Source organism: Mustela nigripes, chromosome 17 (assembly GCF_022355385.1).
Source record: "Mustela nigripes isolate SB6536 chromosome 17, MUSNIG.SB6536, whole genome shotgun sequence".
NCBI lineage: Eukaryota > Metazoa > Chordata > Mammalia > Carnivora > Mustelidae > Mustela > Mustela nigripes.
The window spans coordinates 41,327,103-41,341,143 of record NC_081573.1 but is presented as its reverse complement, the minus strand read 5'-3'; positions in this window follow the sequence as shown (position 1 = coordinate 41,341,143).

Here is a 14,041-nt window from a genome sequence, read left to right as displayed (position 1 = left end):
TGTCAGACTTACTCCTGGTATGACATACTGCCACTCACCCTTGGCCCTTTCCTGAAGTTTTATCTGTAAGTCATAATTTGCATAATTTGCATTATCTCTCTTCCTGGATATTGAGAAGACTCGTTCAGACTGAAACTAAAAGTAGCTCCAAGGCATTCTAAAGAAATGGTGCAATTTTATTTTTATTTTTCATATAGATAATTCATTTGGGGTGACAAAGGGTGACACAGCATAATTACTCCATCTGTAGGTGTTTATGGGTGCCTGAGGTGACTGCTGGAGACACACAGCTGGCTGCCCCCACCACACTTTCCTGAGAAAAATTATAGCATTCTGTTAACTCTGAAACCACAGAATTTTTCTAAGTTACCACACACAACAACAATTCCAAAATAAAAATATGCCCTTGATAATTTTGTGTGCACTGGAACTTTCCTTCAAGGGTTATAGCTAGTAGCTCAGTCACTGACATATGACGGTCAGCCCAAGAACTCCAGCCAGTCTCCTAGTGGTTCTTTGTTTCAAGGCCTTATAAGAAGACAAATGAAGGAAAAGGACTTACTCTCCTTGAGAAGGGAAAAGCAGCAGATCAGCTATCGTTTTCTGAGGAAATGTGAAAATACTTGGCCTCAGTTGTAACGGAGCAAATTAAAATGAGATACTGGTTTTTGTCAGTCAGCCTGACAAACATTAAAACATGAACATGAACAAACATTAAAACACTCATACTGGTGGGGCGCCTGGGTGGCTCAGTGGGTTAAGCCTCTGCCTTCAGCTCAGGTCATGGTCCCAGGGTCGTGGGATCAAGCCCCGCATCGGGCTCTCTGCTCTGCGGGGAGCCTGCTTCCTCCTCTCTCTCTGCCTGCCTCTCTGCCTACTTGTGATCTCTGTCTGTCAAATAAATAAATAAAATCTTTGAAAAAAAAAAAAAACAACACTCATACTGGTGAGTAGGCATTGCCATCTAGGCAGCTGGGAGTGTAAATTGAGGCTACCCAATGGATAGATCTTTGATCCACTTACTCTACTTCTTTTAATTTATCTTGAAGAGATAGTCAAAGGTAGGGGTGCCTCGGTGGCTCAGTCCGTTAAGCATCTGACTCTTGGTTTCTGCTCAGGTCGTGATCAGAGTAGTGAGATCCAGTCCCAACTTGGTCTCCACACGCAGTGCTCAGTGTGGAGTGGGCTTGAGATTCTTTCCCTTTCCTCCCTCTGCCTCCCCCTCTATCTGTCCCTCTGCTCTTCCCCACATTTGCATGTGTGCTCTCTATCAAATAAGTAAATAAAATCTTAAAAAGAGAGAGAGAGAGACAGTCAAAGGTAAACAATACGAATTTTCTTTTTTTAAAAAGATTTTATTTATTTATTTGACAGACAGAGATCACAAGTAGGCAGAGAGGCAGGCAGAGAGAGAGGAGGAAGCAGGTTCTCTGCTACGCAGAGAGCCTGATGTAGGGCTCCATCCCAGGACCCTGGGATCATGACCTGAGCTGAAGGCAGAGGCTTAACCCACTGAGCCACCCAAGCACCCCCAATATGAATTTTCTACAGTAAACATACATATATATCACTCCATCTGGCCTATCTTGTATAATCAGGGGAAGAAAGGAGGAGGAGGGGGAGGAGAAAAAGGAGCAGCAGCAGCAGCAAAACTGTATTTTAAAAAACAGCCTGACCTGGGTAGGGAGTTAGATATCTTGGATGATTTTGGAGAAATTCCCTGAGTTGCTAGCTACACGGACAAGAGTTTCTATGGAATGTTAGGAAAGCTGGATCTGAGGATAATGTTGTGTCGGGGGAACTGAAATGGTACAGCCATTTTTTTTTTTTTCCCAACTGCCAAAACTATAACATCTAGGCCTGATAGTTATAACGTCTGTAACTATAGATATAGTTATAACGTCTAGGCCTGTGAGAATCTGTAGAAACCTCAGGTATCTTTCTTCTTTGCCAGCAAGTAGATGCACTTATCCATGGAGAGGTTCAGAGGCATCATCGCTCCTCAACACATCTGAATAAACCCAGAAAAACCTTCCCACTGCTCTGAGCACATCTGTGCTCTCAGACAATTGTATCCCAGACTGGTGCCATCCCAAATCAAGTAACTCAGCTTCACCACATTTGTCCAAGCAGGTGGCTTTTCCTGGTGCCATTTTCTCCCAAACTGACCACACACATGGACACGTGTGTGCTTGCACACACACACACACACACACACACACACAGGGCCCTCTCTCCTTCAGAGGGAATGGTTAACAATCCATACAGAGTAGCAAACTCAAGGACGTATTTAGCAAGTCTTGGGGACACTAGTGACAAAGGCTTGGGAATTTTTTAAAAATGCAAGTCTTGTTTCAGCCCTCTCCTCAAACTTGCTCTGAAGCAACAGACCTCACCAGGTTATCAGGAAGCCTCAAAGTGGTTGTGTTAAGCTCCTAGGTAGTAGAGCCAAAGCTAAAGATTGGCCTTCCCTGGAGGCAGATGGGCAGACCCCTTAGGGGAAAACTCATTCGGTACTTCGGTCTCTTGAAGGCTTTTCCAAACACAGATCAGTCTCTTTTACCTGCTTGGTGGATCAGCTGCACCCAAGGCTGTGATGACCTAGGCCAGAGGTCATCTCCTATAACCCCAAAACAATCAGTTCCTTGGCCACCACCATCCCACAGTCATCTTGACTCAGACTTATTCACTGGCAGGCCCAGGATTTTCCATCATCCTGGAGTCCTACGCCTGAGGCCCAGCTCTTGCTCCTGTTTGCTGTGTGGTCTTGGGCAGGTCACTTCTTCTCTCTGAGCCTCTGTAGAACTCCTTGTTTGGAAGGGGCAGTTTTGTGGGCCTGGTAGTTGGCACTGGCACTTCAAGTTGCCAGTGACTCATATCTTTTCTTGAAAGTAAGTTTGGAGTGGAGCAGAAGAACCACTCTTGGGGTTTGGTATGGGTAAGAGGAAGCAAGAGGGAGTTGGAAGACAGCCCTGGAGCCCCTCCACGCTTCTCGTGCCTTCTCTTGTAGCTGCAGGGTGTGGAGTAGGCTCCATCAGCAAGCAATGGCCCTGCAGCGTGGCCTATGCTACCCTGTGAAATTCTCTAAGAAACTAAGGGTGCCCAGCAGGTGCTCTGTGCTGCTCCTGTGAGGCTCCCACCCCAAGGCCCTGGAGCACCCCTTTCAGGCCCAGGGGTAATTCCTTGAGGGACACAGTGACCTAGGCTCAGGGGTGAGGGGGTACAGTGTCACCTGAGCAGGTGTCCCCCCGACATCTAACAAGACACTGAGCGTGGGGTTGGAAAGACCAGGAAGGAGCTATTAGCTAGGACAGAAGAGAACATCAGATGAAAAGCCAGATTACAACTGGGTGTGTGTGTGTGTGTGTCATAATAACAGTTATTTATTTATGTGGTTTTTTCCTCCTCCTCTTCTTCCCTTTGTGCCTGTATCTTTGCGTGCAGAGAAAAGTTGAACAGCAGGGCCCGCACCTAGCTGTAAACAGTGCTTATCTCTGGGTCATGAAACTTTCACATTTTTTCCTTTTCCATTTGTTTCTTTATACACTTTTTCTTTTCTGACATGCATCACGTTATTTAATAATCAGTAAAATCCCCAATAATGCCTGTCCTACACCCTTATATGTAGGACTGGGAAAGGAGAAGTCACAGTAGGCTGCCTTGGGACAATGGAGGCAGCTGGAGAGAGGGCCAGGGACCCCAAGGCTGTTTTATACAGGGAAATCAGGGAAGGCTCCTCTGATAAGATAGGCTTTGGAGAGAGATCTGAAGGAAGTTAGAGAGTGAGCCTGTCCTATATGGGAGAGAGCATTCCATTGAAGAAAAAACAGCAAGGACAAAGGTCTTGTACTTGAATTTTATGGCCCGGCCTGCCTTCCCCATCTTTAACCCTTGCGCCAGGGCTGGAAAGAACAGGAGAAAGCGTCTCACTTTCTAAAAGTGTGCTTCGTGGAGCAGCATCCTAGAAAAAGCTCCGAGAGATAAAGAGTCCCATCTGTACTACCCACCCCTGGAACAGATTCACAATGACATTGACTTGGTCAAGGCACCGAGAAATAATGCAGTAAAAGGAATTTATCCAACTTTCTTGCAGCAATTCTAAATATTTCACCATGGTCCTCTGTTTTGCTATAAATCTACTCACATCTGGTTATGTACTTTATGAAATGCTCAGATAGTCATTCTTTGAAGAGAAAATGAAGTCCAGAGACCTGAATCGACTTACCCAGGTTCCTAGGGGTCCCACTTTCATGCTTGTGGCTAAGAAGGCTCCAAGCCTTGCTCTCTGGACTCACAATCAAGCCACTCTTCTAGAAGCTTTTTATCCATGTTTAATAGCCTAAGGGGCCTGTTGGAGCTTCTCTGAAGCCAGAGGAAGAGTTCCCCTGAGGGAAAGACCTTTACTCTCTCCCCATTCTATCATTTCATTTAGTCAATCTTATTATTATTTTTAAGTAAGCTCTAGGCCTAATGTGGAGCTTGAACTCACAATCCCAAGATCAAGAGTCACATGCTTGGGACGCTTGGGTGGCTCAGTTGGTTAAGCAGCTGCCTTCGGCCCAGGTCATGATCCCAGCGTCCTGGGATCGAGTCCCACATCAGGCTCCTTGCTCGACAGGGAACCTGCTTCTCCCTCTGCCTCTGCCTGCCACTCTGTCTGCCTGTGCTTGCTTTCTCCCCATCTCTCTCTGATAAATAAATAAAAAAAAAAAATCTTTAAAAAAAAAAAAAAAAAAAAAAAAAAAGAGTCACATGCTCTACTGACTGAGCCAGCAAGGCACCCCTTATTTAGGCATCTTTAGGTAAAGACTAATTTAAATTGGGCCTTCATCTCCATGGGTGCTAACGACGTGTGTCCTTTCTGAGCCTGGTCTCTTAGTGCCTTGCAAACACACTCATGGAAAACCAAATATACTTTAATCGGCCAATAGCAACAATCTAAACTTCCACTTTAACACCCTACTTCTTGTAGAAGGTTGAGAACCCACAGACTGTGTAGTTTTTCTTCCCTGCCTAGGGACAGGATGGCACTGTGACCTCAGGGCTCATTTATGAAGTTTTTGAGCATTTTTTATACCTGCTTTTCCAAAAGACAGGAGCCTCTTCTAGCACGAGGTACCCCCTGTAATGGGTGGTTTCAGAGGCAGGGCTATGGGTCAGGCAGACATAAGAACCCCAGCACTGCCGTCAGTTGGATGCATGACTTGAGCAAGGGACATCAGTCAAATTTAGAGTCTCTGTATCACCATCTGCTCAACGGGGGCAGTCATTCCCATGTTTGTTGCAGGGTCATATCCCTCCTCCTAGCTGTATAGTGACTATGGAATGGGGGCAAAAAGGAGTATGTGGGGGTGTTGAAGCAGAGCTGTCCTCCTTTCCTTGGCTCTGGAGCTATTTCTGTCTGAAGAACTAGGACCCATCACTGTAATCAGGGCACCCCCATCCCCAGGCTATGCTGGAGACTGGGTCAAATTTAATTCAGCCTTCTTTTTTCTTTTTTTTCCACACTTAACTTCAGTTTCATGTAACTACCTCCAGGGCAAAGCCCCTGCTGTTCCCCTGCCTGGCATGCCCTCCTCAATCCTCCATACCTTTAGTGAACAGTGGGGCTTTTGCCTCAGGCTTCCATATGCTCTTTTCCCAATAGCCAAGTGGTGCTTGGTGGCACTGACCAGTTTCCTGCTCCACCCTGGACGGGAGTCCCTGGACAGCAGACGAAGCAAGAGCTTAGGGTGCCCAGCAAAGCAGGAGCACAAACAGCAGCAACAATATTTTAAATATACTCCCCCACCTCGCTCCCAAGGTTCTTTCCTAGCATAGCTCGCTAAGAAGCTAGGCTGGGCCCCTCCTGGTGGATATTGACTAGAATGGACTAGTCAATCTAGATCCAGCTACAGCCTCACATGTGGCCACAAGGGGGCGTAAACATACTGCAGGAAACACCTGAGCATCTCTCACTTCCCAGAGCTGGTGGAGGGAGGGAGGGAGGGAGGGAAGGAGGGAGGGGGGGGGGTGTGTGTGTGTGTGTGTGTGTGTGTGTGTGTGTGTGTGTGTGTGTGTACATGCATCATGCATACACATCCCTCCACAACACTGTCATCTGTGGGGAGTCTGACTAATGCCTTTCTTTTCTTCTTTTTTTTTTTTTAAGATTTTATTTATTTATTTATCAGAGAGAAAGAGAGAGAGAGAGAAAGTAGGCAGAGTGGCAGGCAGAAGCAGAGAGAGAAGCAGGCTCCCTGCTGAGCAGAGAGCCCGATTCAGGACTTGATCCTAAGACCCTGGGATCATGACCTGAGCAGAAGGCCGTGGCTTAATAGACTGAGCCACCCAGGCATCCCCTGACCTAATGCCTTTCAAGGGGCCTAGAGAATGGTGCACAGTCTTGGCTCGGAGGTAGGCCAGTCCTGGCCCCAGCTCCAATCATGTGTCCTAGAGCAAGTGTCTTCATCAATCTGATCCTCAGTGTCTCATCTGCAAAATGGAAATAAGAATGGTACCCACTTCAAAAAGTCATGGGTCAATTAATGAAGGAGTTAATTAAATGAGTCCATTCATTAAAAAGAAGTTAATTCATAGATTGTGTTCACTGGTGGGTCACCCCACATGCACATGGAGCCTGTCTTAGAGGAAATCCAAAGGAAGGTGCCTTAAAATAATTTGTTAGTTAATATTTATTGAAATAAGTGTGAGGAGAGAAATCAGAATTATGTTTACCTTCTTTATAGTTACCTACCACTTTAGTAACATCTTGCACTGTGTTTGTACTTAATTACCAGTATGAGGGCCCCATAATCCTTTCAGTGTGTGGCTTAGGTGTAGTCCTTGAGGGGCCCAGAGTAGTTGATAACCAGGAAAGTGTAGGTCCGGTGGCATCCTCTGAGGGAAGAGCTGGGTGAGAGGCAGCAAAGTTCACACAGTGTCTGCAACCCTCCATCCTTAGAAAGCAACCTATTCTCTCTGGAGCTGACTTTGGAGAGGTCCCACCTTAGAACCCCCCATTAGTGCTCTCACCTGGGCCCCCACTTTCTTCAGGCCACCCCAACCCTCTACCCTCTCACCTACTCAGGTGCCTCTCCCTGAGGTCCTTTGACCTCCAGATGGCCTCCTCTTTCGTGTCCTCGACTCATGGGACCACCTTGGAGAGCATTTAGGGTATCTTGGGGGCACCTATTACATGGTTGGGGAGACCCCTGGCATTCGGGGTTGTCAGTGGTACTAGAAATCCTACAGGGCAGTTTGACACAGAAAGAATTGTCCGAGTCCTGCCCTACCTTTGAATGTCTCACCTGGATGTTCAGACAGGAGAAGAATCGGTTTATCTTCTTTGGAGCCTACAGCCTTGTTCTTTTTTTTCAGTTGGAGTATAGTTGATAAACAATGTTACAGTGGTTTCAAGTGTACAGCACAGTGACAAATCCATATATTAGGTTATGCTCACCACAAGTGTAGGAACATTTGTCATCATATTACACTATTACAATACCACTGACCATATTCCCTGTCCTCTATGTTTTATCCCCATGACTTATTCACTCCATACAACCCGGTTCCACTTTATTTAGAAACAGAGAGTAATGCTTGCACAGTTTTAATATAAAACAAATTATTGTACTTTGTGTCGTTCAGAATTTTACCAGTTATGTCTAATTTGTGGGTTGTTCTGCTCATAATCTTGTGAGACAAATTTCACCCCCTATGAGTTAAAATATGATGACTTATGAAACATTGTACAGTGGATAAACATGCTTTTCAATTTCAGTGAGTAGATGGAATCTTTTCATGTCTGTTCTGAAGAGTATAGGAGTTGTTCACCATCTAGGAAAATCACACCATGATGGCAAAATACTCATGTCCCTCTCCCTGGAATGAATTTGTAGCTACCATGTTGTGAGGCCTTTGTATATGGGTGTAAACCTCAAAAGATCTCATCACATCCTTGTGAGCTAGCATTTACATTCCTGATACACGTATTTTTTATTGAAAAGTATGTTATTTGTATATATAAACATGTAATATAAAGGACTGTCCTTTATATTACAACTGAGGCATTTAAGTGATTTTTTAACAAATCAGGTATGTAGATAAATTGTATTTTCTTTGATTTCCACCGAAGGCTCATCATGGGAGGTATTGCATTTGTATTATAAAAAGTAGGCTCTGAAAAAAAAGTCGGTGCCGAGAATCTCACAAACATAATATGAGCCAAAAAGTCAGAAGCTAGGAAGGTTTCTGAAATGAATGATTTCATTTGAAGTTCAAAACCAGACAAATGTAATTTATCCTCTTAGAAGTTAAGATAGTGATTAGTTTTGGGAGGTAGGAACTTGATGAAGACATGGGGGTTGGGGGAATGTTGGAAACATACTTTTGCTGCTCTGGATGTTAGTTCCATGTGTTCAGTCTATGAAAAGTGGATAACCCGAGTCTCCTTGAGGACACATCTGACAAACCCAACTGAGGGACTTTCTACTACTAACTGGCCTGTCCTCTCTGACTGTTTTAGTGTCATGAAAGGCAAAGACAGATGGAGGAACTGTCCAGAGAAAAGGACACTAAGGGGAGTGGACAGCCAAATGGAGTACATGATCCGGGACATGATCTGGGAGTTTTTGTCATTTCTGTTACAAAAGACATCATTGGGAACAATTGGCAAAATATGAATAAGGTACGTTGATGCAGTCATAGTAACACAACAGTGTTAATTTCCTGCTTTTGATTCTCATTCCGTGGTTACATAATGGAATGCCCTCATTTTTAGGAAGTACACTGGGAAAATTCATATATATGGAGAGAAAGAGGGATAGAGAGAAAGCAAATGCGATAAAATGGGGAGTCTGTTGACAAGTCTACAGTATATTCAGTGTATTACTATTTTTTTTTAACTTTTCTAACATCTGAAATTATGCTAAACTGAAAAGGTTTTGAGGTAATGGATTCTGGGTCTGCTAGCAGAGCCCTAAACATCAGCCATCCCTATCTCTCTGCTCCTGTGGCTGCAACCACAGTTTTCCTGGGTGTCAGTGTGAATTATCCCAAGCCTGACATTTCCTGACATTCCAAGTCTTACGGGACACAAGCACTAAGGATCCATCTCTGGGGGGTCTCAGCTTACAGTAAAGGCTTAGGAAAGTTGGCTGAGATTGGTCAAGCTTTTGCCTGCTGCCAGACACCTGATTTTCTTTCCTCAGTGTGACATCTAACCTCAGGAGGCACTGAGATTGAAGCAGGCGCCCCCAAGACTGTAGAGCTGGCTGTTGCTGCCCTGATCTGAACCCATGGAGTTGCTGGAGCCACCACTGGCACCAGCTAAAGTAGCCTGGTTGACGTAGGGCACCCCTACCCCCAACCTGGGGTCATAGGGTCCATGTGAGCAACTCTGCACCTAGTAGACCCAAGCTGTAACAAGAGGGAAGAGCCCCCCTCTCGGTCCCCTCTGCTGCCCCCAGAAACCACAGGCTTCTAGATTTAGTACTGGGGCCAAGGCTTCAAAAGCTTGGCTGCCCCCAAAATATCTTTTCAGCTCACCTGCCTCTGCCTGAAATTAAACCATTAGAGCTCTGCTCTCCTAGGAGAGAAATCATTTCCAAGCACTGACTTCTGAAGTACAGATGCTGTTGTTGTATGTGGCATAGTTCATGGACTTCGATATGTGAAACACAGGAAATGTATTTATTTCCTGTAAACCATTTCAAATAAGCTCTGAGCCCACATTAGCTGGGCTGGCTGGAAATTCAGCCAAGGTAATCCCGTTACACTGATGTGCATAGGTCTGGGGGGTTTGGGAGACTCTTTCAGTTCCAGTGCTGGTTTGGGCCTAGCACCTTGGCCCCCTGTAGTTTGGGGGCCCAGGAGGTGACGCACATCCTGAGATCCAGAGCTGTCATCTGGCCCCCAACTCAGCCACAGCTTGCCTCTACTTCTGGGAAATCTGCTTTCTCTCCTCCCTCAAGTCCTACCTTAGACCCCTCAGCCCTCCTGCTGACACATTGTACAGATGTGGAACTGAGACGCAGAGAAGTCACAGGGCAGACTGAAAGGGAGGTGATAACATCATTCCACCAGAAGGTGGTACTGCCTCCCTGGGGCACCTGCATTTCATCAGGGGACCACGTCAACTGAGCACTGAAGCTCCAGTGGTGAGATTCCGGGCTCCATGACAGGCAAGCACACGCTTGTTCTGTGTACGGGTCTTCCTGCTGTGTAAGGTTCTCCTGAGGAGTGAAGAGCACTGGACCAGGAGTCATAAATCCCAGCTCTCCCCCCAGCTCACTTCGACAGACTCTGTTCCCTCTTTGGGCCGCAGTTGTTCTGTCTGTAGAAAGGGGTCAGAACAGGAAATCCTTTGGTGTGGATCCTTTGGGAGTCTCTGAGCAGCTTACTGATTCTTACTATGGCTTCCTCGGGCTGAAAAAGTTATACCCTCCAAACTCTACTCTTTTTTTTTTTTTTTTTTTTTAAGATTTTGTTGATTCATTTGACAGAGATCACAAATAGGCAGAGAAAGTGGGGGAAGTAGGCTCCCTACTGAGCAGAGAGCCCAATGCGAGGCTCGATCCCAGGACCCTGAGATCATGACCTGAGCTGAGGACAGAGGCTTTAACCCACTGAACCAACCAGGTGCCCTCAAACTCTACTCTTGAACATGCAGGTACAATAGCAGCCGAGCAAGGACCCACTTCCCAGTTCCTTGGGGAGGCCTGGGAAGCTGGAGAGACAGGATGGTGTGCCCTCTGGAGCCACCATGCCCAGAGGAGGAGGAAGAGCTCCTTCCTGAAAACCTAGGGACCCCTGGGAGCCCAGATGACCCTCTAGCCCTGTGTTCCTCTACCTTTCCTGCAATGCCTGTCCTGAGAGAACAACTCAGGGGGACCGAAGAGCCACTTGCTCACCTTCCCAAGCCTCTGAAGACAAAAATATTTGAATTGCAGCTGAAGGGATTTAGATTAGACTCAGAGACTGCCAAGCCAAGAACCGCCAGGGCCCAGGTGTGCGTCCATTCTGCCAGGCTGAGGAGGGGCGGCGGGAGAGCCTGATGAATTGTACCTGCCAGAATTTGCGCTTGAGCCTGTGTTGGAAGGGGGAGTCAGGCCAAATGATGCCTAGTGCTTTCTGAGCCTCAGAGAGCATCCTCTTCCTCTAATCTGGGAGGCCCCCAGCTCTTGCTCCAGACCTCCAGCAGCTCCTCACGCCACCTGGGTATATAAGGTCAACTTCTCCCTGGCACTGGAGGCCTCCAGAGCCTGGGGAGCCCTGTGGCCCCAGCCACATATCCCCTCTTTGTTGATACATGCTAGGTCATAGCCAGGCCTTCCTCTCGGTCTGGTAAATGTTCACTGCTGCTGAGGCTTCTGTGCCTCTGCTGGGTTGCCAACTACTTTGGCTTTGGACCCCTCTTCCAGGAAGCCCTCTCAGACTGATCAAGTCTCCTCAACCAAGCCAGTACCCTTCTCGGGGACACGACTACCTTCCCCCACTCTTGATGGTCTTTTGCGGTCAGTTCCTCGCTGAGGGTCTTGGCTTTTCTCCTGGAGGAACAGCAAAGGTCCTGCAGAGTGACCTGGGGCAGGGCTAGCCAGGCTCCTCCAGGGCCTGGAGGTGGCAGGCCCCGACAGAGGGAGCCAGTTTGGCATCAAATGTTCTGAAACTGCCCTTGAGGAGGACAGAGGCTTGGAGCAGATCTGGCTCATTCCTGCCACCACCTTGCCTGGCTACCGGCCCACCTTGCTAGCAGACGGCCCTGCAAAGGGATACATCCGTTTTGGGCTGTGCTATCCAATGTGGTAGCCGCTGACCACATGTGCTCTTAGGCACTTGAAACGTAGCTACTCTCAATCAAGCTCTGCTGTAAGTGTAAAGTGCACACTGGATTTCAGAAACCGAGCACAAAATGCAATGTGAAATATCTCATTATTTTTTTCATATGGATGACATGTTGAAATGGTAATTACTTTGGGCACAAGTTAAATAAAATATATTATTCAAATTAAATATACTTACTTCTTTTTTACTATTTGTTTATTTATTAATATTTACTCACTTTCTTTTTTAAAGTTTATTTATTTACTTAAATCTCTACACCCAATATGGGGCTTGAACTTACAACCCCAAGACCAAGAGTCCTACGTTCTACCGACTGAGCCTGCTGGGTACCCCCCTTTTTTTTACCTTTGAAAATGGAGCTGCTAGAAAACTTGAAATTACATATGTGACTCACATTATATCATTTCTGTTTTACAGAGGAGAACACAAGCTTCCGAGGACTTGAGTGACATGTGGTAAAATGCCCCAGGTATGAAGGTGCCCATGCATCTGCCCAAGTTTGTGAGCAGAAAAGACTCCAAAAGGGATGCATGCCCCAGGCCCTGCCTCTGGCTGCAGGACAAATACCAGAACTTTCCAGTCTCCAGAATCACATTCCCCACTCCGCTCGGAATTATGAACAAACAGCAGTTTAGTCCTCCTTCAAAGGTAAGCTCAGAGTTGATGTTTTGACCCGTGGACATGGGGGACTCCTAAGCTGTCCTGGCTGGGCAGCTGTTGTCGTGTGACCCCATCCTCAGGCCAGCCCCAGCTGCTGCGAAAGCCTCTGTCCTGCTCCAGGACCTCTCAGCTTGGACATCAGTGGGGTGCTCTCCCAGACATGAACTCTGACAGCGGTGCCGTCAGCATGCCTTGCAACCATCACCTCAGACCCATTTTGTTTTTTTAAAAGATTTTATTTATTTACTTGAAAGACAGAGATCACAAGTAGGCAGAGAGAGGGAGAAGCAGGCTCCCTGCTGAGCAGAGAGCCTGACGTGGGGCTTGATCCCAGGACCCTGGGATCATGATCTGAGTTGAAGGCAGAGGCTTTAACCCTCTGAGCCACCCAGGTGCCCCCTCAGACCCATTTCTGTCTGTATCCCCAACCTTTGCTCAGGCCACAGGCCACTTTCCTCGTAAACAAGCACTTTGGCAGATGGGTGTCCCTGGCTAGCCCTGTGGGGACCCCTCAGGTTGGGAGCAGGTCCCCTGTAGACAGAACCCCAGGGGGCCAGGTCTTTACAGCCCTATCTCCTGAGGCCCAGAGAAGAGCTGCTCTGAGACCCAGGGCCTGGCTTTTCCAGGTTTGGAGGGAAGACAGTGCCCCCAGACTGCAGATTCAGCAAGCTGTGGCCACTGGCCTGGTCCACCAACCCAGATCTTTTCGAGGGCCACCCTGGCTGCCAGGGAGGGCTCTCTGGGATCTTGGGAACAAGCAGAGCCGATCTCGTCTTCAATGCTCCACATGTGCCCTGCGCCAGCTCCAGGAGGCAGTCTTGCCCTGGCTAAGGATTGAGGACACGGTCCTGGGTCCCTTGAGGCTAGGTTTGCTGGAGGCATTTGGGATCCTGCTGGGACATCCCATTTGGAGGTAAAAGGGTCAGATCTTGGGCTGCAATTATAAAGAGGCTACTTTTGATTTTAAAATAGTTTTATATTAAAAAAATGAGTTAAGGGGAAGGATTTAATGGGTGAGGATTCTTGGCTGCCTCGGGATAATTACTCTTAAACCAGCTCCCATTTCTCAAGTCCTCTGTGGTGCCAAGCCTGTCCTGCCACCATCCCTGGGAGGGGCTGGCCAAGGTCCCTGGCATGGCCAGCAGCGTCGGCCTGTTGTTCCAACTCCATATGGCCACCACCATGCCCACCACTCCCTCCCTTGGGCCCAGTGGCTGTGGTATAGAGCTGGAGAGTTATAGGACAGATCCAGGTTCAAATCCCACTCTGCTGCTTGCCTACTTACCTTCCCTCAGCCTCATCCTCATCTGTAAAATGGGGGTGAAGATAGTTCTTGGATCCTCGGGAGTCAGGCACCTGCCCAGGGCCCTTGGCCTGACTTTGGAGGCAGCTTTCCTAACATTACTTCTCTGCTGCTGCCTGTGTTCAAGCTAAGCAAACGCCATCCTCAGACGGTCTCTGGCAATACAGAGGAAGAGAATGGCTCTTATATCAGACCGGGGTGCCTGGCCTCTCATCAAGGGGCCCTGTCCCTTCTGTCCCCCAGCCTCAGCCCCAG